Source organism: Macaca nemestrina, chromosome 17 (assembly GCF_043159975.1).
Source record: "Macaca nemestrina isolate mMacNem1 chromosome 17, mMacNem.hap1, whole genome shotgun sequence".
Taxonomy (NCBI): Eukaryota; Metazoa; Chordata; class Mammalia; order Primates; family Cercopithecidae; genus Macaca; species Macaca nemestrina.
This window is the reverse complement of record NC_092141.1, coordinates 42184034-42211480: the sequence shown is the minus strand read 5'-3', so window position 1 is coordinate 42211480 and position 27447 is coordinate 42184034. Positions and strand designations below refer to the sequence as shown.

The 27447-nt window shown below is 40.0% G+C and overlaps 1 protein-coding gene and 1 long non-coding RNA gene across 2 annotated transcripts in view; one reads left to right on the top strand and one right to left on the bottom strand.

The window, feature by feature from the left end:
* LOC105485175 (acid sensing ion channel subunit 2) overlaps positions 1-27447 on the top strand; it is a 1135324-nt gene that overhangs the window by 517052 nt on the left and 590825 nt on the right. The gene's annotated exons all lie outside the window — the stretch shown is intronic.
* Positions 3422-24857, bottom strand: LOC105485169 (uncharacterized). The gene is made up of 4 exons (XR_989388.3): positions 24672-24857; positions 23598-23656; positions 16320-16524; positions 3422-4050 (listed from the first exon to the last, which is right to left on the bottom strand). It is a non-coding gene; the product is annotated as an uncharacterized lncRNA (long non-coding RNA).

Sequence of the window (27447 nt, the reverse complement as noted above, 5' to 3'; positions counted from 1 at the left end):
CAGAACAAGACTCTGTCTCAAAAAAAAAAAAAAAAAAAAACACAAAGTAGCCCTCTGATTTCCGTCAGATTCCTCCAGTTAGGAGAGCTGTGCATTGATCTGGGAATTGATTAGAAACTTCCCAACTGGAGTGAAATGTCAACCCCTTCAGACAATTCCTAAGTGCCTTCTACTTTTAAGCCTAATCATTCATCCTTAATAGTGGACTAGGGGAGACTTCAGATCTTAACCAAACTGAAAAGTGGAAGAAAAGCTGGCAGAGAGCAGGGAAGAAGCCACGGGGAGGGCTAATGATCATTCTCTGTCTACAGAAGCTGGTTTCTGGGATGGGAGCCAGGGGGACCAGGAGGGCTTATGTACTGGGTCAAACAGGAATAGCAGATACAAGTGTAGTTCAGGCAGATGTTGGCAACACAGGGCCTAATCCAGAGGGTCTGGATGAAGGCAGCTGTGACTCCTCGGAGGTCAGCCCTCATCCAAAGCTGAGAGGACTTTGGATGGGGAGAATGACTGCATCCGTGCTCTATTCCCAACACTGTGTTGAGGGCTCCCCCATGCAACAGATACTGCCAGGCACAGTGCAGGGCTAAGAGCACGGGATTTGATATCAGGCCAAGTGGAATTCAAACCCAGCCTGGTCTCTTGCTAGAAGGTGAACATTGGCATCCTTTATCTCTTTCGACTGGAGTTTCTCCTTCTATTAGATGGAGATAATAATTGTGTCAACCTCAGAGGGCTGTTATGGGGATTAAGTATCAGAAAAGTGTTGACAGTGCTTAACACTGTACCAGGCATGGACACAGGCTAACACTGACAAAAATGGTTACCATTATTATCAGCCCAGGATACAAACACAAAGGGAACAGAGTTCCCTGCTTTTAAAAAGCCAGACAGGGTTGGCAAGGCAGCTCACACCTGTAATCCTCATACTTTGGGAGGTCAAGGTAGGATAATCACTGAGGTCAAGAGTTCGAGACCAACCTGGATAACACAGTGAGACTTCATCTCTGCAAAAAAACAATTAAAAATTAGCCAGGTGTGGTGGCATGCACCTGTAGTCCTAACTACTCAGGAGGCTGAGAAGGGAGGATCACTTGAGCCAAGGAGGTCAAGGTTGCAATAAACTATGGTCACACCACTGTACTCCAGCTTGGGGGACAGAGTGAGAACCTGTCTCAAAAAAAAAAAAAAAAAAAAAAAAAAAAAGCCAGACAGGTAGATATCAGAAAATCAATTACTTTCTGATTTTCCAACTTGAGAACTTGGGAGAAACAGAAGCTGAATCAGACTAGTCCCCATAGAAGGAGCTGGGCAGACTCCCAGGCATCGGGACCACCCTGATCTAATGAGAGGAGGTTGGCATCCTTTGGCTTCTTTGAGGTCCAATCAGGGTGGTCCCAGCCACCTGTGCAGGCCCGCACACAGCACAGGAGGCCTCTTCTTACATCCAAGCTGGAGACAGCCTGAGAACTCACTGGATACTGGGTGTGCAGTGAATGAGGGCTGTTAGAGCCAGCTCAGTGGTGGAGGCTGAACAGCTTATCTCTGCTCCCCAGTGGAACCAAATCAAATCCCTGAAAAATATTAGGCTTTCAAATCAAAACGGCAAACCACGTTGAATAAACCAGCCGCCAGCAGCAGACAGCTAATTGGCTTGTGTCTGTCAGAAAACATTGAACTTAACAGGAATCAGGAAGCATTGAGCAGGGCCTCACCTTCCAGGGTTGAGGAGATCTAGCCAGAGTTCACCACACCTGCTACCACTACCCCAAGGCTCATTCATTCTTCCTGTTGGGAAGACACTTTTCATCAGTGACAGAAGCAGCAGCAGGAAGGAGCTGGAATTTAGTTCCCCTTCTAACCAAACCATAGAGTTGCCTCTGTGTGCCTGCATACCACATATTTATTAAAGAAGCATTTATTGGGTGGCACCAGGGTGCAGGGCATCAAAGATAAGTGAATAAATAAAGCACCCAAACTCTCTCTTCACACTTTAGCACTGGAGTTGGGATGTCAAGAGGCATTTATAACATAGAGTGGTAGGATAGAGATTTGTACCCAGTGAAATGGTTGCTCCAGGGAAGACATGCCTGTGTTTCTAGAGAGAAATCTGGAATCTGGAATGGCTGACCCCTGCAAGGATGAGGAGACTTGTTTCAGCAGACTAGCAAGAGAGGGCATTCCAGGATGGACAGCATTTTTCCTTCAAAGACACAGGGTTGCGTGGGTGAGAACAGTCTTGTTCAGGGAAGTGCAAATCCTTCAGGATTCTTGGAGGCTGAAGTGTGCCTGTGCATGTGTTGATGCGGGGTGGATGAGGGCCAGATGTGAGACTGGACAGGTAAGTACAGTCCCAAGTCTGAAGGGCCCAGTGCATAAAGCTAAGGAGTGTGTGTTTTTCTTCTGAAGGTGAAGAGAAAGGATTTTGAGGAAAGAAGTCATATGGTCAGAATTGTGTTCACAGGGCAGAGGAAGGGCAAGGTTTAAGTGCTGGAAATCAGGAAGCTGCTGAAATGGTGCATGTCACAAATGATGAGAACTTAAGCCTGAGAAGTTGAGGAGGGAGTGAGAGCAATGGGCATAAAGAGTTACCTGGTAGACAGGATCAACTGGGCTTGGTAATTGATCAGATGTCAGAGTGCTAAAGAAGAGGAGAACCTCTAGGGTGACTTCCAGCTGACTCCACACAAACACAGCTTCGATTAGGGCATCCCCTCCCCTGACATCATTATCTGTGGTGTTTCCCAAAGTGTACTGTGCCACTGCTGGGCTACTGGAGGATTTCAGGTGGTACACAGAAGAGCACATTTCGTTAAATAGTGATTTTTCACTTTTATGTTTATTAGAACAAATATAAATAGCCTAGCAGATTCATAGGTTTATGAATATTGTTCTCAAAGTCAAACTAATGTTTTAAAAAGCTAGTGAATCTAAATTTAATAATTAACCAAATTGTGATATATGGTATACTTGCATTACAAAATAATGTAGGTGGCAAATGAATAATTAAAGCTTAAGAACCATGGCTTAAAGGAAAAAGGATGCACATCTTTGCATGACATTCAAGTCCTTTTTTTTCTTTGCCATACTTGCCAACCACATTAAATTGCCAGCCATTCTTAAGAATACATCCAAGTTTATTCATTCTATTCTCCTTAAGTTATCAAAGAACTTAAGGCCTGGAAGTGACCACCCAGTGCCCCACTGCATTCTACAGCTGCGAAAACAGAAACCAAGAGAGATAATGTGAGTTGCTAATGATCAAAAAATCACTTGGCAGCAAAGCCAGGACTAGAACCTCAGAATCTTCTTCCAATTCTCCTTTTCCACCACCAACATGAAAGGCCCTGTAAATGCCTGCCCTGGAATTCCTACCAATGCCTGATCTAAGAGGAGGTTGGTTGGTTGGCTTACAAGGATCTAGCCATTCAGAATACCTTTCCACCTGTGTCTCCAAATCTCTCCCATCTTTCAGAATCCAGTTCAAAAATACTCATGAAGCATCCCCAAGTTAAGCAGTAGATTTCCCACTCTCTCTTCAGCTGGCCATGAGCTTGTTCTCCTTAAAACTCACATGACAGATTTGTCAATTTTATTTCTTTATAACACTTTTTATTTCAATTGTGTATTCCCTTAAACTGGACACCAGACCTTTTCTTTATGTCTTTGATGTTTAGGATGTTCAAAAAGTTTGTGTGATAATTCTATAGGTCCATGTTTTAATCCCTTTTCTGCATTAGTTATCAATTTCTGTGTTACAAATCAGTCCAAGATGTGGAAGCTTAAAACAACACACATTTATTAGCTTACAGTTTTCATGGGAGCTGCTAAGGTGGGTGATTCTGGCTCAGGGTCTTTCAGGAAGTTACTGTCAGGCTGTTGGTTAGGGCTGCAGTTATCTGAGGGCTCAGGTAGGGAAGGATACTTATCTAAGCTCACTCCTGCGGTTGTTGGAAGGCCTTAGTTCTTCACTGGTTGTTAGATGGAGCTTGCAGTGTAGTCCTCTTTATCGGCTGTCTGAACATCTTTACAGCATGAAGCTGACTTCCTCTATGCAAGGGATGAAAGAGAGATAAAGATAGATGATAGATGATTGATTGATAGATAGATAGATAGATAGATAGATAGATAGATAGATAGATGACAGAGAGGCCACATTGTCTTTGATAACACAACCTCAGAATAGCATACCACCTTTTCTGTTGTATTCTGTTGATCACAAAGACTGATCCTGGTACAAGAAGAAGGGATCCACACAAGGGTGTCACTAGCCAGAGGCAGTGCTCATTGACAGTCATGTTTGCTGTCATGCCTTTTCACAATGTGTTCTTTGAAGATAGGTAGTTAGTTAATTCCATAGTGCTAACTTAGTTCTTGGCATATAGAATGTTCTTAGTGAAGGTGAACAGATGTATGATGGATGCTTGGATGGATGAAAATGACCTCCCTTTGACTTGTTAGATCCCAAATGCTTAGCACTATGATAAGCAACCACCTTCATTTGTCTTAGACTCAAAGAACTTAAGGCCTAGAAGTGACCATCCAGTGCCCCACTTTATTCAAAAGAGATAATGTGAATTAAGCCAAAAGAGATAACGTGAATTGCTACTGATGAAACAACTACTTAGCAGCAAAGCCAGCACTAGAACCCGAGACTCTTCTTCCAACGCTCCTTCTCCAGCATCAATATGAAAGATACTGTCTATGCTTGCCCTAGAATTCTTACCCATACCTGATACAAGAGGAGGGCTCCAATAGAGAAAAGGAGAAAACGTGACTTGTCCAAGTGCAATACCAGCTGGACATCACTAACTGGGACAGCCTCCCTGCTTTGGCTTGAGTACCCAACTACTTCTGTTCAGTCTGTGTATCCATCCTTTTTCCAGATTCTTCAAACCTTCACCAGGTGACCTCCCCACAGACATGCGTCTTCACCACCGTCTCTTTCCAGCATGCCTCACTGTGCTTTGCTGCTTCTGGGTGTGTCTGCCTCCAAACCCACTCCTTGTCAAGCTAGGACTTATTTAAGTGGATCTTTTCCTCTGCTGATATATCCCTCTGGATGCACCATAAACACTGACATTTCTCCAGAGCAGGATGTTTTTGAAAAAATATTCTAGATGAATGCCAGGCCAAGCAGCACAAAATGTCATGGTGACTTTCCAAAGAGACCTGCCAGGAGCTAGGGTGAGTAAAAATAGCCACGGCTTGGTGTGGATGCGCAGAAAGTAAAGATCACAGAAAGAAGAGTTTATTTGTTTTTAAAATAATTATTTCTAAGTGGTTCTGGGCCTGAAGAATGCGTCAGACTGGCAGGCAAGGAAGCAGAAGGTCTGCGTCTGACACCAGAGAGAGAAGGCAGAGGAGGGTGACAGATGGGAAGGTGGGGGGCTGGAGCCTCGGATTCCAGCCAAGCCAAATACTACGTACGGCTTGGACTCTCTCTCTAGGATTGTGAGCCTCAGTTTCTCTACCTGGAGTAGAGAAAAAGAAGAAAAAAGGTAGTTAGGGAGTGTTATGCATGTGACTATGAACAGAATGAAAAAGAAGCACTGAGAGAGAAAAACGCAGATAGAGAAATGGACAAAAATGACTAGTGTTCTATTACGGAAAAAATAAGAAACATGGACCGTTCCAGGTTGCCCTAGCTCTGCCCTTCATAGCTGTTCAGGTCCTATTACTTTACCACCGTAAGATATCACAAGAGGCCGGGCAGGATGTCTCACGCCTGTAATCCCAGCACTTTGGGAGACCAAGGAGGGTGGATCATGAGGTCAAGAGTTCAAGACCATCCTGGCCAATATGATGAAACCCCGTGTCTACTAAAAATACAAAAAAATTAGCTGGGCATGGTGGTGTGCACCTGTAGTCCCAACTACTTTGGAGACTGAGTCAGGAGAATCACTTGAACCCGGAGGTGGAGGTTTCAGTGAGCCGAGATTGCGCCACTGCACTCCAGCCTGGCAACAGAGTGAGACTCCATCTCAAAAAAATAAAAATAAAAAAAAATAAAAAGAGGTATCACAAGAGGCATCCTGGAGAAGCACGAAGAGTTAGAATTACAGAACTCTTGGAGCCAGCCCTGGAGTCATCACTTGCCAGAAACCCCCTGGGCGGGTTTCTTAACTTCTCTCAGCTTAGGTGGCCTTCATCTGTAAAATGGGAGATTTCCCATCCTCAGGCTTGTTGTAAGGGATCAATGAATAATAAAAGCAAGCAATCGCCCAGGTCTCTGTTTCTTGGCAGGCACTAAATAAATATCCAAATAAAAATTTCCAGCAATGAACTACCAGTGCCAGAGGCCCCAACTTCTCCTGGCTCTCATTTTTGGGAAAGAAAATCCTACTTCTCATTTAAACTGATAACTGAGTTAAGTGGTTGTGTTCTCTTAGTTTTGTTAAATGTGAAAACAATGACTGTGTTTGGCAATATTCAGTTCAGGTTGACAGCATGGTCAGTATGTGTGCAGCTGTATCTTGGAAGAAAAAAAGCAAACATTCTATTGAACATATGCTATTTGCTAGGCCCTGATTAGACATTTTTATATAGGTTATTCCATTTAATTCTAGAACTATCCTATAAAATGAGAATATCTACCTTCCTTCCATCTTTTTTTAAATGAGTAAGGTACCTAGATATGAGAAAGGTAAAGAAACTTGTCTAAAAACACATGGCTTAGTTGCCATTTTGACTTCAGACTGTCTGACAGCAAACCCAAGTTGTTTCCTCTGAAAGAATATTGCCTCCATGAAACTAGACTTAATATATGACTGAAAGGTAGAATTTAGCCATATTTTGCACTCAGCTTCCAATCTGCCATTCTTTCTCTCTCAGTGAGTGTCTGTATATGTGTATGTCTTTTTTTTAAAAAACTGTAGTTTGTTTTTCCCATGGAAAATCTTGACTCAATCCTAAAGCCTAGTCCTGACAGAAGTTTCTTTATGCTTTCCTTTGCCCTGGCTTCTCCATCTCTGAGAATTCTACTCCAACCTTAAAGGCTTAACTCAAATGTCAACTGCTCCACAAAGCTTTTCAGCAATCTCTTAAGCTTCCACAGCACTTTGTACACATCGCCTTCAGTGAAAATTGTCCTCTGCTTATCCTTTTATCTCAGACACGTTGCACAGTGCCAGGCACCTAGTAGGATCCTGAAGAGTATTTATTAAAGGAAGAAAGGAGAAAAATGCTTCAGAAACAGTAAGACTTACGGTCATAGTGCCAACAGTCAACATTTATTGAGACACCTAACAGTTCAGGTTCTGTTCTAGGTGCTTAACGTGTGTCATCTCATTTAATAGTCACAATAACCCCAAGGTAGGTACTATTATCATCCCGATTTAACAGACTTATGCCTTGTTTAAAGTCACAGAAAAATAGAATATTTTAGTGGAAGATTTAGAAAATAAATCTCGAAAGATTTAGAAGAAATTTAGTAGAAGATCTAATTAGTAGAAGATCAGTGGAGGATAATTAGAAGAAGTTTGAACCCTAGCATTTTAGTGACAGAGCCCTCCAGGAACTGCATCTTTGTGCTGTTCAGAAAACTGCGGGAGAAAGAAGACAGGTCCTGATTCCGATACCCAAGGCACAGACTGGCCACGTGTTAGCTCCGTGGCTCCAGGTGCTATCTGTGTTAACTTGCTAAGCTTACATTTCCTTGTCTGGTTAAAGGAGTAAATCTCACCTACACTGATGGGTTGTGTGGAGGATGATACACCTACCTGGATGAACCAGCGTACACTGGCCATTTAATGAGCACTTACTTCCCCAATTCTCCTAAAATGGATCTTACACATCTGCAACTCCTTACAACGTCCCATTCTATTTGAAAAAGAGGGATCTATCTGTCTGAGACATTTGCAGTATTGTTTCTCTATGCATCTAATAAATATTTACTGACTGGCTACTACATGCCAGATGGTATTGTGGGTACAGTGGTAAATTAAATAGACAAGGTCTGGACTCTTATAGCACTTACATTCTATTATATTACTTATGTTATAGTTATAGTTATATTACTCTCATAACTAGTTAACAAACATATGCACAAGCTAGGACCAAGAGACGGTAAAACAAGGCAATGTGATGGGAACGGCTGGGGTGATACTGCATTTAGGGAAAGGAGCTGAGAAAGGGCCCTGAAAAGGTGGCAGTTTAGCTCAGTTCTCAGTGAGAAGGAGCTAGCCTCTGGAAAGCCGGGGGGAAGAGCATTCCTAGAAGAGGAAACAGCAAGGATAAAGGCCCTGAGACAGGATAAGTATGTGCTGCAAGAAAAGAAGGACTGCCAGCGGGTCCATGAGTGATGGTGGAAGGGGGCCGGCTCAGGGAGGCCGGAGAGGCTGTGGGGGCTGGGCGTGTATGGTCTGGGAAGCCCTGGAATGGGCATAGAATTGATTCACAGGATAGATAAAAGGTAAAGATTAATTGAAGAAGAAATTAAAGGCTCATTACCCCTAGCTTAACTGAGCATTACAGTCTGACTGCATTCAAATAGATGTCCTTCATTAAGAATCATCTTTTCTACCTCGTAAGAAACAAGAAGGCTACAGATGAAACGATGGTCTTAAAAATGTTTTCTAAATTATTTTTGAGAGGCATAAAAATCAATTTCTCTACAGAAAAATGGCAAAGTTGCTAATTTTATGGGGAGGCTCTAAAATAAGGATGATTTCACTTCTCACAGGCTGTCACTAGGTTCCGCTGGAGACTTCACCAGCTTCAGAAAACACTGCACAAAGCAATCCCAAATCCCTACGGTAAATACACACAAATGGACTTTATTGACAGGAGGTTTTTACATTATACAGAGGAGTCCATCACGAGTTGCCTAAATTTAAAAAAGAATTGCTGAAATTTGGTGGAGTAGAGACCTGGAGGAACTTTGCCATCAACTGGGTAGAGTGGCTGCATTACTGGTAAGCTTTTGGCTGTATTAATAGAGGTTTAGTATGGAAAATGCAGGACGTGATTTCTTTTCATTTTCCTCTGCTTGGATCCCATTCTACACAGATATTTTCCAACAGCCCATCAGTTGCTTAGTTTTTCTGACAAATAATTAAAGATATTGCACCTTTATATTTTTTAACAAACAGATTCAAAATTCAACAGGAACTTTCCTTTTAGGGGATTTTAAAGAGGATCAGAAGAATCTTATTTTCATGTTTTTGGAGTGTACACGTATGAAAACTTTCATAAGGGAAATACGTAATTTACAGCAATAAATTCACATAACAATCGCAACATTTCCAAACATCCATTTTTCCAAATGCTCTCTCCATAGCATGGTTTTCTTTTGAGACACAATTGCTCTCTCATGTGTAGTTAAAATGTCATCTCTACCTTGAAAGAACAGATTAAATGTAGATTTTTTTTCAAATAATATCTGCTAGGTTGCATACTCCTGACAGCAACTTGTCATCACAGAAAAGGTCATCAAATGTGGAACTCTTGTCTTTTTAAACAGAAGAACGTAGCTCTGCTGTAAGTTTAGCAGCTGTTTTAAGGACTTGTTGTGACACAATCAGAGACGCTCTGTGCTACAAGAGATGTTATGGTCACCTCCCTTCTCATTACAAAACATCCTAATGATTGACTCTATTTTTAAGCTCTTGTTTTTATAAATGTAAGCACATTGATGGAATCTGTGGCCTTTTGTTATTGCTTGCTTTCATTTCGTACTGCAATCACTTGCCTATAAATGATTCTGTGAATTTGTGCTCTCTCTCCAACCTTACCCCTGAATCCTTTTCTATTATAATCAAAGCAGCTGCTACCTCAGATGTTGCACTGACACCTTTTTTCCCCTTAAAACCTTGTGTTTTTTTAATTAAAGAAGTATTTATTATTGAGTATAATTTTTCTGGTACATCATTTTTAGGAGCTTAACAAAAGAAGCTCTTCATATATTGAAATTGAATTGGTGTTGAAATTATTATTGAGTACAAATAAAAAGTATATTGAAATTATTATTAAAGTCAAAGCACCCATTAGTATTTAAATAATTATTGAAACTGAATCTAAAAAACAGTTATATTTACAGACAAGTTCAACTCATCTGTACTTTCATTCAAGTACCTGGGTATAGCAAACCTCCTACCCTACATATTTTGTTCTAATACTTTTTTCTTTTGATCTTCAGTGCTGTTTTCTATGCCTTATGGTCCATCATACATTATTTCAGTTACACAGTGTAATGAGATCATAGGAGAAGGAGGAGGAAGGTTCCAGGAAAAATTCACACAGGAGATATTTTGGGCCTGAAATTTGAAGAATGATTAGGGATTTCCAAAACAGATAATAAAAGGAGACCACTTGTGCTATGGGAATGGCATGTATAATGGCCAGGCTCACGAGAGAGCCTGGTGTACTTGAGGAACTGCAAGTAACTCAGCACAGATGGGGTTTATTAATAAAATATTCGGGCATTGGTGAAGGTGAGCTCGTAAAGTAGGAAGAGACAAATCTGGAGGGACAGTAGCCAGGACCAGATCATGAGAGGCCAGTGATGCCAGGCTGAGTTTGGACTTAATTACAGAGCCAACGTGACCCATGAAAGATGAGGGAACCAAGGCTCAGAATGTCCACAGCATAAGTGGCAGCATTCAGATACATGGACTAGGAGGAGAAAGAATGCAAAAATTGTTCAGGGCTGGTACCACAATGACACTGTGTCGAACAAAACAGATCTTAAATTATAAACATGCAATTATTGATTTCTTTCCCATTGGCTTTGTACTTTGTTTTTGGCTTTGGACATTTTCTCTACTAATTCAACAGACCATCCCAGAGTGAGCAGCTGAGGTAAACACGTGGCTTCATCAAGGAGGCTGCAGAGTTAGTTAAAAATAAGGAGCATTGAGCCAGGTGTGGCAGCTCACAATTATAGTCTCAGCTACTCAGGAGGCTGAGGCAGGAGAATAGTTTGAGCCCAGGAGTTTGAGGCCAGCCTAGACAACATAGCAAGACTCTGTCTCAAAAAACAAACAAACAAACAACAGCAACAACAACAAAAACCAAGGACAACTGAATAACTAGTATGAAGCACAGTTCGTTGTCATACAAGCAGAATATGGATAGGGCAGTGGCTTAAATTCCTGGTTATGGGTAACTAGGTCATCCATCCCTGGGTTTCTGCACAATCCACTATTGGGCTGAGAAGGAGTCTACTAGCCTCTCTAATGCGCAGCATGAGGATTCATTTTCTCAAAAAGAAACTCTGTAAAGATGACAAAATAGTAGCTCCCTTTTCATGTAAAACTCTGGACAGTTTAGAACACACTTTTGCATCCATGATCCCCTTTAGCCTCCGCAATTAATCTTGTGAAGTAATCGGTACAATTATCTTTTATAAGCATGTAATTATTGATGTAATTATTCCTCTTTTGAAGATGAAAAAACGAAATGGCTTTCCCAGGGTCACATGGATTTTCAGCAGCAAAGGTGGAATTGAAATCCAGGAATTTATCTATTTTATTTTGTGTTTTTTAAAAATTATGCAAGTGCCATTTATTTAATATAAAAACATCTGAACTAATTAGAAAGAAGCATAATTTAACTTTTATTTTAGGTCCAGGGGTACATGAGCAGGTTTGCTATACAGGTACATTGTGTTGTCACAGGGGTTTGGTGTACAGATTATTTTATCATCCAGGTAATAAGCCTAATACCTAGTAGGTAGTTTTTTATTCTTCTCCTCCTCCCAACGTCCATCCTCAAGTAGTCCTGGTGTTTGTTGTTTCCTTCTTTGTGTCCATGTGTTCTCAATGTTTAGCCCCCACCTATAAGTGAGAACATGTGGTATTTGGTTTTCTGTTTCTGTGTTAGTTCGCTTAGGATAATGGCCTCCAGCTTCATCCATATTGCTGCAAAGGACATATTCTTGTCCCTTTTTGTGGCTGTGTAGTATTCCAAGGTATATATGTACCACATTTCTTTCACTGATGGGCATTTAGGTTGATTCCATGTCTTCGCTATTGTGAATAGTGCTGCAATGAACATATGTGTCTATGTGTCTTTATGGTAGAACAATTAATATTCCTTTGGGTATATACCTAGTAATGGAATTGCTATAAACCTAGGAATTTAAATTCTAAGCCTAGGGTGCTTTCTACTTACTACTTAGAGAATATATGATGTATTCACAAGTTTTAGGTTAGGAAACTAAAGCCACTTTAATGTTTTAAATAGGAATGTATTTAATATAGGGCAATAGAGGTTTACACAACCCTTTGAAAGGGCCGAGGAAAGAGGTCAGAGAGGCATCATTGCATTTCACAAATGTGGAAATGTGGAAATCATAAGAAAACTAGTACGTATCTCAGTGTCTATAGGAGGGTGTCCAAAAGCCCTGGGAAAAACCATATCCACTATCTCTTGAAGGCCACACTTGTGCCCACACAACTGCTGCTAAAGAATGGTATTTTTCTTCTGCTCTTCTATCTCAGAAATCTCAAACAAAGTGCCTCTCCTTGGTAGAATCTCTGCTGGCAAGAGAGTCTGGGAAATGCAGTTTCCAGGCTTCTAGCCCCTGAGTTTCTGAGATATCTTTTAGAAAAGCAGAGATGATACGGGGTATTAACAGGCAATATCCAGCATGTCCAGTTATTAACTAGAGCTACAGCTGAGATGAAGAGAATGAGAATCAGTCAACTAGGTTATTAAAGTTAAATATGGATTTGCCTACAGGAAGCTGAGGCACAGAAAGTTTAAGTGACTTGCTCAAATCACAGTAGTAAGTTCAGAATCAGAATTGACATCAAAGGGGTTTGGCTCCAAGTTTCACAACTGGAAACACCAAGCTATGCGACATTAAACTATGGCTTCACTAATGCATACATCGTATACACTGGGCGATGCTGCTCATCAGGAGCTTTTAGAATCAGCCTCTACTCCTGTTCTCTGTATCAGGTGCTCTGTCTTGAATATGGCTGGTACCTGTGTCCCACCCCACCCACCTCTAAATCCTTTCTCATTTGGAAGAAGAAAGAGAAGACTTGATTTCTTGGACCCAGAGAAGAAAGGACATAGATGAAAAACTGGGGTGGTTCTAATGTCTACACAGTATAGACTTGCCTGCTGAAGCAAGTGCTGCTGCAGTTGCTGCTGACAGCTGGTCGTAACAGAGACTCCAGCAGAGCCAAGACCTGCTAATGCATGTTGTCACTTTGAAGAGTGTCTCCAATTACATGTACTGGTCAAAGGCCGTGGTTTAAAATGTGTTGCAGTGTACACTACTAATCTCTTTTGTAAACTCAGGTAGTACAGGCTGGTGAAATGTTAGAGCCAGAAGGGATCTGTGAGAGCCCAGTCTGAGACTCCCTGCCTCCTTCCTTCACTAGAATCCTACAAGTAAGAAGATGGGAGATTTAGCTTGACCAAGGTTATGCCCCCAGAGAGTGGCAAAGTTTGAGAGCTATTAATGTGCCAGGGTCAGCTGTTTACAGTTTAGTGTCATTGTTTTTATTTTAAAGGCATTCTCCATAATCCCCCCAAAATCTAAAAACTAAAGGTTTTCATGGATTACCTAGGTGATGGGTTGATAGGTGCAGCAAACCACCATGGCACATGTTTACCTATGTAGCAAATCTATACCCCAGAACTGAAAATTAAAACTAAAAAAAGAAATTGAGGGTGTTTTATATTCTTCATGATATTAGAACAAAGACCTTAGCCTCTTAGCAGCGGGAGTCCTTCAAGTTAACCTTAGAAGTCTTCATTTTTGAAGGTCTATCACATAAATATCTTGGTTTTTAGCTTCAATTCGATGTCCATAATTTTCTGGTTATTTTTTTCCTTTAGATTATTTTCTTTCTTAAAAGGGTCTAATAAATCATATATTCTTGGGTGGGGCACAGGGGACTTAACAGATTTTTAAAAATAATAACACCCAATTTTGGTGAAAGAACAAGGAAATAACAGGTACTCTTAAGTACTGCCTATACAAGTACAAATTATCACAATTTTTATGGAAAAATTGGCAATGCACATTTAAATCTTTGCAATTAGCCATATTCTCAGATTCTCATTCCATAGAAATCGCCATTCCATAGCTAGAAAAGTTTTATATACAAGATTGACTGTTGCAGTGTTATTTGTGATGGAAAAAGTTGAAAAAATATCAAATGTTCAATAGAAGTCGGTCTAAATAATGGTACATCCAACAAGGGGAAGAAATCTTTAATAATAATAAAGTAAGAACCTATATGGCTCTTCCCACTTGCCAGTTTGACTTGTAATTATTGCATTGACAGACACAGTAAGCCTATGAAGTGGATGCTATGATTACGTGCACTTTAAGGATGACAAAATTGAGGCCTTGAGAATAAAAGTGATTTGCCCACAGTCCCTCAGCTGGAAAGTGGCAGAGTTGAGATATAAACCCAGGCTATCTGATTCAAGAGTCCATACTATGAACCACCTTGTTACACTGCCTCTGGAAGAATAATGATTTTGGTAAATGTATGTATGTGCATGTGGGTGTGTGTTTAAAAGGATGAGAAACCTGTACACTAATGTGTGAGACCAGATGGCAGGACTGCAAACAATTTGTGCTTTCTTATTTGTATTTTTCTGTATTTTTTGATTTCACATCAAAGGCATTTTCTTAAATCAGAAAAAATATAGCGGATAAATTTTCAAAAAATAAATAAACTCAAGACGTGATATCACCTAGCCCCTAGTCCAATGCAGAAATTTATTTTGGTACCATCTCCAACAAGCATTCTCTTGACCTGTATTTGAACTGCTTTGTTGACAAGGAGCTCACAGATCTGGCTGTGCAGGGTTGACTCAGTCTAAGGAAGGAGGAAAAGGTGACCCCAGTATAGCCCAACCTACAGGTAGGCAATCAGTTAAGGGATTTGGGGCAGAAGTTCAGGAATGCTGAGAACACCAATGGGTAGTTTGATGGGGTACAGCTCCATCTGAAAGTGATGAAGCCCTCTGAACACTGCATTGTTTTCTGTTTTATTTATTTCATTGCCTGTTAATGAAAATAATTTGTTCAAGAAACAGATTTTTAGTGGATAATAATATGGACACTCATCCTTAAAGAACTCACGCTGAAAAGAATATATGCCATTTTTCAACCACAAAACTGGAAAAAATTAAACCAGTGCAGCTGAGGATGTAAAGCATTCATTGTACTGTTGGTAGAAAGGCAAAATGGTGCAATTTTGGGGAAGGCAATTTGGCAATATGTATCAAATGCATCCCATTTAACCCAACAATCCACTACTAGCAACCTGCTCTGTAAATATGGGCACAGGAATATTCATTATAGTCACTACAGCACTGGTTATAGTAGAAAAATAAATAAACAAACAATATTGGAAGCAGAGTCCCTCAATAAGGGTCATATTAAATAAATGGTAGTGCTACCATATGGTAGACTACTCTGAAGGCATTAAGTAGTATGAGAAAGACCCGCAGGTGCTGATGTGGGAAGACCTTGATGCTGTCTTATTAAGTGACAAAAAGCAAAATGTAGAACAGAATCTTAATCAAAGAAGACTACAGATTTCGATATGCATATAAGAGAATACATGTGGGCCAGGAGCAGTGGCTCACGCCAATCCCAGCACTTTGAGAGGCTGAGGTGGGTGGATCACAAGGTCAGGAGATCGAAGTCATCCTGGCTAACATGGTGAAACCCCGTCTCTACTAAAAAAAAAAAAAATACAAAAAATTAGCTGGACATGGTGGCGGGCACCCTTAGTTCCAGCTACTCGGGAGGCTGAGGCAGGAGAATGGCGTGGACCCGGGAGGCAGAGCTTGAAGTGAGCCAAGATCGCAGCACTGCGCTCCAACCTGGGCTACAGAGCAGAAAAGAAAAAGAAAAAGAAAAAAAAAGAAAAACACATGTCCTTTTTCCCCAAAAGAAAATGCAAGGAATGGTTCACACACTGTTTAAAGTATCCAGTTTTGAGCAGAGGCACTGGAGGAATGAGGAGAGAAAATCTTATTTTCCTTTTGTATCTATTTTGTTTGAAGGTTCTACCACATATTACTGTTATTTTTGAAATGAAAGCAGGGGTTATCTGGGAAATTGTAGTCCATGCTTTTGTTGATTTTCTATCTCTATATACTAAAACAACATATTCGCACACTAGTGACTGCCATTTTATTTTAAAAAATAACATTCTGCTATCCCGAGGCTCTCCGGTAACTCCTCTCCCTCCTTGGAACCAAGCACAAGAAATGTCTGCAGTAGTTCCTTCTGCTCCTGCCTGCATTGTCTGCTCAAAGGGTCCCATTAACTCTCATAGCCTGTGAATCAATGAATGAGTCCAAATTTGGAACAGAAGAGATAATGGACTTACCCAGAGAGCCAGTACAACAGATATGTATTTGTCAAGATACTCCGGACCATGCTGTAATAACAAATAAATCCCAAATTCTAGTGCCTTGCTCATGACACAGTCTGATGCAGCTGTGCTCCTCTCCTCCATACGGTGACTCAGGGATTGAGACTGCACCCAATTATTAGTCTTCCCTCTTGTTGCTTCAATGTTGTCCTGGAGTTGTCTAAGTGGGTAAAGGGGACGGCATGATGAATACTTACACACTTCAGCCTGAAAATGACACAGATCACTTCTGTGCACATATGTGACCAATGTAACTGCAGGGGAGGCTGGGAACTGTAGAGGAGCACAGGGATACTGGTGACCACTGATACTTCAAGCGGGGAAACCAGAGTAGGTACCTCTCAATGTGACCAAATGTGTAGAGCATGAAAAGAATCCTTTCTTTAAGCTCTCTTCCTCATTGTTTGGCCAGGATCCCCAAAATGCCCTCTTGCCATTTTTTTTAACCTCTTAAAGGCCTTGCAGAACATCAGTTCATTGCTCTGAGTTTTCTACCCACTCCTGGTAAAAGAACTACACGTATCAGCCCTTTGTGAAGACCAATTTTTTGTGTCAACTTCATTGGGCCACAGGGTGCTCAGATATTTGGTCAAACATTATTTTTAGTGTGTCTGTGAGGGTGTGTCTGGATAAGATTAGCATTTAAACCAGTAGACTGAGTAAAGCAGATTTCCCTCTGCAATGTGTGTGGGCCTCATTCAATCCATTGAAGGCCTGAATAGAATATATGTTGAGTAAGAAAGAATTCCTTCTCTCTACCTCATTGCCTTTATCTGGGACATCGGTCTTCTCCTTCCTTCAGACTTGGACTTGGACTAGAATTTACTATATCAGCTCTTCTGGCCCTCAGGCCTTCAGACTCTAACTAGAGCTCTACCATTGGCTCTCCTGGGTCTCCAGCTTTCTGGCTGCAAATCTTGGACTTCTGAGCCTCTATAACTGCATGAGCCAATTCCTTATAGTAAGAACTCAAACTAATACACCCTTTGCCACTTTGCACCACTTCCCACTAGAGCAATCAGAGAATATTCCTCCACCCCAATGAGTTGGCCTTAGTCATGTGACTCTCCTAAGGCAATGGGATTTTAGTGGATGCTATGTGAGCAGAAGTTTTGCATGTGCTTGCACAATCTAGCTTAACTTCTCACACCCCTGTGATCTGCCATAAGAAGATCTTGCTCCAGATGGCCACTGCCCCTTTAGTCTGGGCATCAGAATAAGGATACATGGAGCAAATTTGAATCTCACTTGACCTGGGCTCTGGATTGACCCTGTCTAGCCTAGCCCAGATCAGCCAGACCTCGGTCAACCTACAGACCAGTAAACATGAAAATAATTACTGTTGGAAGCTACTGAGATTTTAAGGTTTTTGTTATTAGCAACAACTGGGGCCCTATCAGCAGGCTGACTGGAACCATAGAACATGAAGTCTGGATCCTAGGGTTATTGAAGACCGTCTTATGGATGAGCAATCTGGAAGCAAGAGAGGGGAGGGGTCGCGTGCGAGCTCTCAGAACATAGATCGGAGCCCAGGTTTCTGGAACCGAAACCAGTACTTTTTAATGGCCACCATCCAGCACAGAGCAGGACTCTGAGGCCTAAAGATGCCGGTGTTTAAATCTGGGCAGGAAAGGGGGAAAGGGAAGGGGACCAGGCAGCACCAGGATGGCCAGTTGGGAAAGCAGCAGCTAGCAGCAGGGAAGCAGAGGTCTAAGAAGCTTTCACCTCCCTGATTAGTTGAAGTCTGGGGAATTTAGCAGATTGTGAGTTCCTGCTCAGCCACCACACCAATTCCCAGAAATCAGTCTGCTGGTACACCAGATTCCTAGATGCCTGGAGGGAATTACAGGGTTTCTGTGCTAATTTTTTAGGCACCAGTTGTGTGGGAACATTTTATTCTATTTCTTTGCTGTTGTTTGTGAGACAGGGTCTTGCCCTGTTGCTCAGGCTGGAGTGCCGTGGTGTTATCATAGCTCACTGCAGCCTCAACCTCCTGGGCTTAAGCAATTCTCTCACCTCAGCCTCCCAAGGATCTGGTACTTCAGGTGTGCCACCACGCCTGGTTAATTATTTTATTTTATTTATTATTTATTAATTTATTTATTGCAGAATCTGGGATCTCATTTTGTCACCCAGGCTGGTTTCAAACTCCTGGCCTCAAGTGATCCTCCCACTTTGGCCTCCCAAAGTGTTGGGATGACAGGCATGAGCCACCATGCCTGGCCTCTAGGCGCCATTCGTATGGTATACCTTCCAGCTGTGTCCTGTCCTATCTTTATGCCTTTTGTTATGTCCAACAAAATAAAACTAATACTCAGACCATTAGGAAAAGGAGCCCAGGTTCAGAGGCAAAATAGAGGGGCAATGGGCAGGGGGGTGTGAAGCCTCACGCTTGTAATTCCAGCACTTTGGGAGGCCAAGTCAGGCAGACCATTTGAGGTCAGCAGTTCAAGACCAGCCTGGCCAACATGGAGAAATCCCATCTCTACTATAAGCACAAAAAAAGCCAGGCATGGTGGCATGTACCTGTAGTCCTAGCTACTTGGGAAGCTGAGGCAGGAGAATCACTTGAACCCAGGAACCGGAAGTTACAGTAAGCTGAGATCGTGCCACAGCACTCAAGCCTGGCCAACAGAGCCAGACTCTGTCTCAAAAAAGCAGAGGCAAAATAGGGAGAAAGAATAAGCATCTGCTTCTTTCAGGCTCAAGGCATGCATCCAGATGTATGTACATGTATCTGTGTGTGTGTGTGTGTGTGTGTGTGTGTGTGTGTGTGTGTCTGTTTGCCTCTGTCCAGGGTCCCAGTGAAGAGAGATGGTGAGTGCACAAGCTCCATCTGTCAGGCGACGGTGCCAGCAATCAAGCTGACTCCCAGGCTGCTCACTGGGAGGAGGGGGAAGCCTGTGGCCATCTAGAGAAACTCTGGTTCTTATTTTCTCTCCTCCCCTCTTCTACCTCTTTCCCTTCCTCAACCCCTCTCTCCTTCCTCTCTTATCCTTCTTGCTTTTCTTATTCTTCTCTCCCTTCTACATTTTACTGTCATTTCCCTTTCCTTTTTCTTCTCCCTCTCCTTTCTTCTTCATATGCCCCACAGATAAGGTGAGCTTCTTTAACAGGTGCAAGGCTGAAAAGACAGTAATGCCTGCTTCACAGAGCTTATATTTTGGAAGGAACAACTGAACCCCAAAATGAATCAAACTCAAAGCTATGATAAAATCAGTGAAGAATAAGAGTGATGATATGGGAGGGAATTTCAGGGGAGATCTGGTTGAGACTGGGGTTGCAGGAAGGTTTCTACTGGGTTGAGCTTGGGGGCAGCGTTTAACGTGATGCTTGAAGGATGAGTAGCTAGGGAGGAAACACGGGAGGATCAGGATGTGAAGAATTCTAGGCAGAAGAACCAACATGTGTGAAGGAATGTTGCAGGGGCCTTTGAAAACAGTATGCTGAGAATAGATAGGGCTCAAGGACAGTATCTCCAACTGAACTTTTAATGAACTCCTGTAGGCGCCAAGAAGGCGGGTAGATAAGAAAGAATATAGAAACAAGGTACTGAGTAGAAGGTTACATGTGGGAAAAGAAAGTTTGTTTTGCATTGCATTCTTTCTGCTGACGTGAGGTTTATGGAGTATAAATAAAGTGAGGCGGAGGCTCTGAGCGCGGCCGCCATGTTCTCTGTGTGTCTTTGTCTTTGTGTGTGTTCTTTCATTCTCCACCACCCCCGGTGCGGCCCCCAACAAGTGGCGCAGCGAGCAGGGTCAGCATGGGTGAGTAGGGGAGAACAAGAAGGGGAACCCCCTAGGAGCAGGTAAGGCTCAGATATTGTTAAGAGGAACCTTCTTAAGCTTTCATTATAGGAATTTCATCTCTCTGGCCTCAGAATATTTATGGCTGTTTCAAGGACTGTTGCTGTCTATAGGAGTAGAAGTGAAAGAAAAAGACTTTGAAGTGATTGTTTGCCCATGTTGAACAACATTGTTACTGGTTTCAGTATCAGACTAAAGTGCAGCTGAATCGCAGAGAATAGTTACAGGTAGTAAAAACTCTGCTTAGAGCTCTCCAGTTAGGGGATATTATGCCTCTAAAATTGTGGACCTTGTGTAACTCTATCACTCAGACATTAGAGTTACTTGAGACTGATTCGGAGTGTGGTAATGTAGCCATAGGAGGAAAGGTATCTGAGGATTTGGAAAAATAAAATAAAATAAAATAAATCTGAAATGGAGCCCATTTGTGCCAAGGTAGCAAAAGGAGGAGAAAAGAAAAAGCCAACTCTTCCTTCTTCTAAAGGAAATTCTGACATGCAGTGTATTATGGAAATGCTTCAACAAATATTACAGATATATTCTTCTAATTCACCTTTGCGAGCTTTCCCTGTTTCTTTTCCTTCTGCCCTGTTAAAAGAGGATTTTCCAGAGCCTCCAATCCCCCGGCTTCCTTATCTTTGCCTTTGTTTGGCAAAGTTGAAGCCCTGTTCACATCAGACATACTTTAAATTTATACTAAACACCTGTTTAATATGTTAAAACCAGTGTATATATATATCTTGTTTGTTAAAATATTATAAGTATTTCAATAGTCAATAAATAAACACATTAATATTAACTATTAATATTAATATAGTATTAATAACCCCAGCTAGGAAATTGTTATGTTATAAGGGTGCATAGGTTCCACCAATTTACACTCCAAACAGAAGTTGAATATTCAAGTTGCTTAACACATTAACTACCTCTTGATATTTTCTGTGTTTTTAAATTTTAACCATTGTATTGTGTATGTAATGATTCTCAATTTGGTATTAATATACATATTTTCTAGTGAGTAATGATGTTAGACATATAGGTTTATTGTCATTTCTTTATTCTGCTACTTTTAGTTAGGTTATTTGCCTTTTCTTATTAATATATTAAGATTCTTTATATTTGAAGATATGAGTATTATTATATATTATATATACTTTTAATTTAAAAAAAAAATTTAAGGAGCTAGATCTGTTTCCAATTATTTATGCTTCTTTTACTCCTAATGCTTAGTTTTCAAATAGTGGCAATAATGTCCAATTTAATGCCTTACAAATTAAATTTTTAAAAAGAAATAAAAGCTGCCATTTCTAACTATGGATCTCAATCTCCTTTTATCCTTGGTCTTCTTGATATTTTTTCATCAGAAAATTTGATGATTCCTATAGACTGAAAGACTTTAAGGAAGGCTTTTCTTGATCGTTCTCAGTGGTTACAATTGCACAGCTGGTAAATGAACAAGGCGCATGTATAGGCTAGGAAAAATATTATGTGTGATCCCCCTAGACCCACTGAGGAACAACTCACAGGCACAGGCCAATATGCTACTCTTAATGCTCAGGCTAGTTTAGATGATGTTGCCTTTACTCAAATCAAGACTTTGTTTTTAAAGGCCTAAAATAAGGTAGAGATAACAGGAAAATCTTCCCTTTCCTCTGTGAAGATTTTATAAGGCACAAATGAACAATATTCAGATTTTGTAGCCCGTCTTCAAGATGCTGTCTTCAAAATTGTAGGTGTTGGCCTTACTTCAAAAATTTTGTTATAAACATTGTCTTTTTAAAATGCTTATGCTGACTGTTAAAAATTGTTAAAATCATTAAAGGCCAATGAGGCCAATTTAGAGAAATATATTAAAACTTATGTTAGTGTTGGAAAGGCTATTTATGATGCTCAATTATTTGCTGAAGCTTTGTCTAAAGCCTTAAAAGGAAATAACAAACAAGGTGTTTGTTTGCAGTGTGGTAAACCTAGACATTTCAAAAAAAAAAATGTCATAAAAATTGAACACTTTTATCCCTCAAGGCAAAAAGCGGCCTTCAGAGGTGTACAAATGTTGTGGTAAAGGTTGACATTAGACAAATAAATGTCATTTCAAAACTGATAAAAGTGGAAATTTACTGTCTCCTCTCCTAAGAAATAAGAGCCGAGGCCCACAGGCTTAAGGCCCCAACAATTTATGTCACCAGGTCTGAAAATGTAGTTGGTTTATCAGTCTTTACAAATGAGAAATATAAGAAAAGAAAAGAATGCACAAACTAACTAGATTTCTTGTAATAAATGACTAAACTAGTCAAAGGACCAAAAAATACAAGATCAGCATGACTCTGAAGGATGTGAGATTATGGTTCTGCACTTGTTACATTAAAGAGCTAAAATTAATAGACGTAATATTAACAATAATAACAGTAATAATAGCCATAGTATACTGAGTACTTACTATGTGTCTACTACTGTGAAAAAATCTTCACTTGCATTTAATTCTTCCAACATCCCTTTAAGACTAACAAATTTTATGATTATTGCCATTTTGTAGACAGGAAAACAAAGTTAAGACAGTTTTATAAATGTATCCAAGGTCATATAGCTATTATATTTTAAAAATATGATTTTCTGTCCCCAGAGCTTACATGCTTAACCCTTTCCTCTAGACTGCTCTATAAAGTACAAAAATGGTAGTCACCCTCCTTAGAATAATCGGAAGAAAAAAAAATCAATAACTACGTAAAAGTTGTATTTCAGCACCAGATCCAATCCCAATTTCAAGTATCCATTTAGCCTTAGATAGCATCACTGTGTTTTGAAAACCAAAATCCATTAAGTATTTTGTGGTCCACTATCTTTTACAAAGCAGATACTCTATTAAATAGTAAGCTACGAACTGAATTTCTGTACCTGTAATCACCTTATTTGTTTACAAATATTTGTTATTGACTAAATCTGCATACAATACCCAGTGAGCAATGGCCTACAACATTAAGGAATAAATTCAAGTCCTCCTTAAAGATCCCACACCTTACCCCAATTTCTCAGCTTTATGTGGCAACTAAGCAAAGTGCCGCTGCTGACTTAGTTATTACTCAGCCTTATACTTTGTCTCCTAATAGAGAAGTATATAAATTAGCTATTAGAGAGTGTGGCCCTTTGCCAAAAGGACATGATGTTACTAATAAAAGTCTTATTATGGTTCAAGTCTCACAATTTATATGCCTAGAAGCAGAGGAATATATTCTCAATAAGGAGGATTTGGTAGCACAGAAAAAACTATTTTTTAAGAAACTTTAGTTTCTAATCAAAAGCCCTTATGTTCATTGTATATTAATGGAATAGTTTTTAAAAGGTTAATTGATATAGGGGTAAATATATCTATTATTTGTTTAAATTAGAGGCCTATACAATAGAAAAAAAGACAAGTTGCAGTTATACTCACTGGCTTAGGTGCTGCTTCTGTGGTTTATCAAGACGTAGAACCTTTAACCTGTGTCAGTCCTAAAGGTCAACAAAGTCAAGTGTTTTTTTTTATTATTTTTATATTGTTCCTATCAATATTAATTTTTAGGAACAAGATCTTTCACAACAATTTGCTGCTTTTTTAAACATTCCTCATATTTCCTCAGCTACCAAAAATAAGATATTCAAGATAGGCTACAATCCTTTAAACTCATAGCCACCATTCCTATTTATGTGAAACAGTGACCATTATTTAAAGAAATACTTAGGACTCTAAAAGAGTAAATCAAAAAACAAATGGCCAAGAAGAATATAAAGCCACGTATTTCTGCATAGAATTCCCGTCTTTGTCTTGTCTTAAAACTATAAATGTTTACATTAAACCTAAAGAAAGTTTACAGCCTGGTCTTCCTAATCCTGCCCTTATCCCACAAAGTTAAAAATTAATAGTCATAGATCTCAAAAATTGTTTTTTCTCTATTCAGTTACAACATCTTTTTTCTATTTTAGAAAGAGACAGTCACTTGGACAGCTCACGTCATTTAACTCCTTTGGCTTTACAGGAACTCCAGCTTGTGGAAAAGCAACTTCAAAAGGCTCATTTACATTATATCCTTCCCAATGTTCCCCTTTCCCTTTGTTTATTTCATACTTTACATTCTCCTACAGGAATAATTCATCAGACCAATCAGCTGCTAAAATAGATCTTTTTGTCCAATAAAACATCTAAACACTTGGCTACTTATATCAATCGTTTAGCTGAACTGATCATCAAAGGACGGTATCACTGTCGACAACTTTAAGGAGAAGATCCTTCCTTAATTATCTCTCAATTCACTCATAGTCAAATCACTTATCTTCTTGCAACTTCTGATTCTTGGCAAGAAGCTTCATCAATCTTAAGTTACAGTTTATCCTTATCCCTCAGTGCAACAAGGAGAATTATTTATTGTTCTGATGATCTTACTTGATTTCCCTACTACTGGTTGTAACATTGTTAGTAATTCTCAATACACCGTTTATGTTACTTCTTATATTTCTCAGGCCACTTTACCTCTTTATGCTACTTCTTCTCTTCAGAAATTCTTTTCTTTATTATCCTTTACTTTAAGCCAACGTCGAGCTCCTTTATTCATCACTCATCTTCGTTCTCATTCTCAACTGCCTGGACCATTAGTTCATGGAAATACTCAGATTGATTCACTTCTAATTGGCCACTTACAGGCTGCAGAACAAGAACATGCTCTACATCACACTAATAGTTCTGGCCTTCAACGACGGTTTCATTTAACTCGTAAACAAGCTCGTTCTCTTATTCGAGCTTGTCCTTCCTGTGCTCCTTTGAGCATTCCATCCTTCCATCCTGGAGTTAACCTGAGAGGTACTCAAGTTAATCAAATTTGACAAATAGATGTTATACATATTCCTTCTTTTAGACAATTAAAGTATGTTCATCATACCATTGATACTTTTTCTCATTTTCAATAGGCCACTCCGTTGCCATCTAAAAAAGCTGATTCTATTATTACACATCTCTTAGCTTGTTTTACCATTATAGGCATTCCTTTTATACTTAAAACTGATAATGCCCCTGCCTATGTCTCTCATAAATTACAAGTTTTCTTACAGCAATACAATATTCAACATATCACCGGAATCCCAGGCAACAGTCAAGGTCAAGCCATCATTAAGCGCGCAAATTTAACTTTAAAAACTCAACTATTAAAACAAAAAAGAGGAAATGAGCCCCCCCAAAAAAACAGATTTTTTTGAAGGTTAACCTTTTTACCTTAAATTTTTTAATTTTGAAGGTTCTTTTTACCTTAATTATTTTTTGAATCAATGAAGACAATTGCAAGACTCTGCTGTCGTAACCCATCTTTCCTCAACTCCCTCGGTGATAGTCCCTGCTGACAGTTTAAAGGTTTGGTATCCTAATAAAGAAGGTAAGTATGTTCAAAGGCAAGTTCTAAAACAAGGACGGGGCTATGCTCTTATCCTTACAGGGAGTGGACCTGAGTGGTTTCCTACAAAATGATTGAAACCCTGTTGAAAAGAAAACTGGATTCAGCATGCATTTCTTCCTTTGTTAGATGTGCCTCGGCGGAGGACTTATTTCTCTTAGTGAGGCTTTGTATAAATATTGGACTTATATTCCCTTTCCACCCTTGTATCAAGGAGTCGCCTAGGAGGAGGCAGAAATTAAGGTTTTCACCAATAACATTACTTGGATGCCGTCCTCCTATATGGACAAGGACAACATAGAACAGGAAACAGCAATTATAATCAGCACATACCAATTTGGAGTGAAAGCACTTCCAATATGTATAAGAAATAGTTCTCATTGTCTCCGAAAATCGCATGAAGCTTAGGCTGTTCGTTATAATCATAGTCATGTGGCTGCTAATACTGTTATTATTGTAACTAGAAGTTTTTAATATAATCATACTGTATATAGTAATGAAACTATTCCTAGTTCTTTACTTTTTTGTCCTATTCTAGAGGTTTCTCCTAATATTGAGGTGCTGGAGTAACAACAATGTCAAGGAACTAAACCCCGGATTTTATTAGAATACAATAGGATGCAAATAACTGATTGAAGTGTGCATGGTGATTTTCAAATAAAATTTAGTCACATACCTTTGAAATGACACCGGGTAAATAAAAGTATTGCTGCTAACAGTAATGAAACCTTGGTATGGCGTGAAGGAGGCCTGAAGTACAGAGTTATTTTTGGAAGTTGTTAGTTGCAGGCAATGCCATTAGCACTTTTGTAAGGAATATGCCCCTTAATCTTTCTAACCCGAATAACTCCTTTCATATTCAGTTATATCGGAATACCTCCTAATATATGATTGCTTGTGTCCGTGAGCCCTACCTATTATTAGCAAGAAATTTGACATAGGATAATCTTACAGGGATTGTTAATTGTACAGATACGTGTACATTTTTGTCTTGCCTCAATCATTCCTGGTGGCACAACTTTACTAAGGATATTTATATCCTCAAGGCTCGTAAGGAAATTTGGCTACCTGTTAACCTTACGCGACCATGGAGGGCATCACCTCTTGAGACTTATATTTGGACTTCTCTCCAGCAAACCCTCCGTGCCCTTAGACTTATAATTGCCTTGGTGATAAGCCTTGTCACCATCGTCTCCACTGCAGCCATAGCAGGACTCGCTCTTCGTCAAAGCATACAAAATGCTGAATTTATGCAGCAATGGCACGAACAATCTCACCGGTTATAGCTTCAACAGCGAAACATTGATTCTCAACTTACTGAAAAATTGGACAACATGCAACAAGCGTTGACATGGCTTGGAGATCAGCTCACTGAAATCAGTACTCAGGTAACATTACAATGTGATTAGAATTCCACTCAATTTTGTGTAACGCCTGTGCCTTTTAACATCTCTCAAAATTAGACTGTAATCCGAAAATTATTAGTAGGCCATAAAAATATTAGTTTAGACATCCAAGAGCTCACTCAGAACATTTCCGAAACATTTCGACAACAATTACATGTGTTGTCCGGAACTGTAACCCTTCAGGAGCTAGGTCAGCGCCTTGCTGCCTTTAACTCATAGACTCAGATAAAGACATAGATTTCTACAATCTCTAGAAGTATATTGCTTTAGGCACTTGGTTTAGATCTACTTCTTTTGGTGATTCGATGCTCCCTCCGTCGCCACCAAAAACAAAAGAAAACACAGGAACAAATATAGGCTACCTTTTTAGGATTGAGGCAAAACAAAATTAAAAGGGGGGAAATGCAGGGGCCTTTGAAAACAGTATGCTGAGAATAGATAGGGCTCAAGGACAGTATCT